The sequence below is a fragment of the Suricata suricatta genome, chromosome 9, assembly GCF_006229205.1.
Source record: "Suricata suricatta isolate VVHF042 chromosome 9, meerkat_22Aug2017_6uvM2_HiC, whole genome shotgun sequence".
In the NCBI taxonomy this organism is placed as follows: Eukaryota; Metazoa; Chordata; class Mammalia; order Carnivora; family Herpestidae; genus Suricata; species Suricata suricatta.
In genome coordinates this window covers 73,687,097-73,689,317 of record NC_043708.1, presented here as the reverse complement: position 1 = coordinate 73,689,317, position 2,221 = coordinate 73,687,097, and the positions used below count along the sequence as shown (strand labels likewise).

The 2,221-nt window shown below is 35.9% G+C and overlaps 1 protein-coding gene across 1 annotated transcript in view; it reads right to left on the bottom strand.

Annotated features, from left to right (window-relative positions):
• The window catches only part of LOC115300967 (olfactory receptor 4F3/4F16/4F29-like), a 53,699-nt gene that overhangs the window by 682 nt on the left and 50,796 nt on the right, over window positions 1–2,221 (bottom strand).

Below are 2,221 nucleotides of genomic sequence, written 5' to 3'. Positions count from 1 at the left end.
TTTTGATGGTTTCCTGTCTCACGTTCAGGCCCTTTATCTATTTTGAGTTTATTTTTGTGTTTGGTGTAAGAAAGTGGTCTAGTTTCATTCTTCTGCATGTTGCTGTCCAGTTCTCCCAGCACCATCTGTTAAAGAGGCTGGTTTTTTTCCCCGCATTGGATACTCTTTCCTGCTTTGTCAAAGATTAATTGGCCATACACTTGTGGGTCCAATTCTGGGTCCTTTGTTCTATTCCATTGGTCTATGTGTCTGTTTTTGTGCCACTACCATACTGTCTTGATGATGACAGCTTTGTAGTAGAGGCTGAAGTCTGGAATTGTGATATCTCCCATTTTGGTCTTCTTCTTCAATATGAATTTGGTTATTTGGGGTCTTTTGTGGTTCCATACAAATTTTAGGATTGTTTGTTCTAGCTTTGAGAAGAATGCTGGTGCAATTTTGATTGGAATTACACTGAATATGTAGATTGCTTTGGGTAATAATGACATTTTAACAATGTTTATTCTACCAATCCATGAGCATGGAATGTTTTTCCATTTCTTTGTGTCTTCAATTTCTTTCTTAAGCTTTCTACAGTTCTCATCATACAGATCTTTTACATCTTTGGTTTGGTTTAATCCTAGGTATTTTATAGTTTTTGGTGCAAATGTGAATCAAGTTTCCCCCTTTTAAAAGGAGACTAGTCATATTAGATTAGGGCTCATCCTAATCTTAACTCTTTACAGTTGTAATGGTCTTATTTCCAAGTTAAATTCACATTGTGAATTACTGGGGATTAGGACTTCAACATAAAACATGGTGAGGGGAGCTACAGAATTTAACACATGATGGATCCTCACCATCCTAATAGAGACTGCCAAATTATTAAATCATATAACTAAATTCACAATCTCTTTTGTTGTCAATGAGGAATAACCTATTAGCCATGTGCAAAACCAGCACTGGAACCAAACTTGGTAGAATCAGAAGCAAACCAAACAATGAACAAAAACCACCAAAGCAGAAAAATAAAACAGATATCAAAATGTCAGTGAAGGTGAGAACCCAGGAGAGACATAACTAAGTCTAAATGTCTTATGAAGTGCATAGCTTAGGAAACACAATTTATTACTCCAGAAGGTGAGTCCACTTGAAAATCTTGGTGGGTCTCCAAAGTGGTCAAAGTATAATTTTCAAAAAGTAAGAACATGATTCATATATAAAGTGATAACATATGAAGTATTATCTCACGAATGAGAGAACAAGATGGTAAACTGGTTTCAATCAAATTTTAATGGAGTTACTTCCTAAGACTGAATGAATCCCCCTGTAAATGGTATTCATAATTATTGAGTTCACCAATTCCATGATTCTGATCTGCACCATAATTGGGGTGAAGCACAGTGAACTTAGAATTTTAAGAAGTTAACCCCCCCAAATTTTTGATAACTGATTCAATTTTTTGTTGGTTATGGACTGGTCAAGCTTTCTCTTTCTTCCTGTTTCAGTTTTGGTAGTATGTGGGCTTCTAGGAATTTGTCCATTTCCTCCAGATTGCCCAGTTTATTGGCATATAATTTTTCATATTTATTCTCTCATAACTTTGTATTTCTGTGGTGTTGGTTGTGATCTCTCCACTTTCATTAGTGATTTTATCTATTTGGGTCCTCTTTCTTTTTGATAAGTTTGATCAATGTTGTTTATTCTTTAAGAAAAATACAGCTTTTAGGGGCACCCGGGTAGCTCAGCCAGATAAGCATCTGACTTTGGCTCAGATCATGATCTTGCAGTTTGTGAATTTGAGCTCTGTGTTGGGCTCTGTGCTGACAGTTTAGAGCCTGGAGCCTGCTTCAGATTCTGTGTCTCCCTCTCTCTCTGCCCCTCTCCCACTTGTGCTCTGTCTCTCTCTCTCAAAAATAAACATTAAAAAAATTAGAAACCAGCTTTTATTCTTATTGATCTGTTCTAATAATTTTGTTTATATCATTTATTTCTGCTCTAATCTTTATTATTTCTTCTTTTCTGCTGGCTTTAAGCATCATTTGCTGCTCCTTTTCTAGTTCCTTTAGGTGTATGGTTAGGTTGTGTAATTGAGACCTTTCTTGCTTCTTGAGATAGGCCTGAATTGCAATGTACTTTCCTCTTAGGACTGCCTTTGTTGCATCCCAAAGAGTTTGGACTACTGCATTTTCATTATTATGTGCTTTGATAAATTTTTTAAATTTCTTCTTTAATTTCCTGG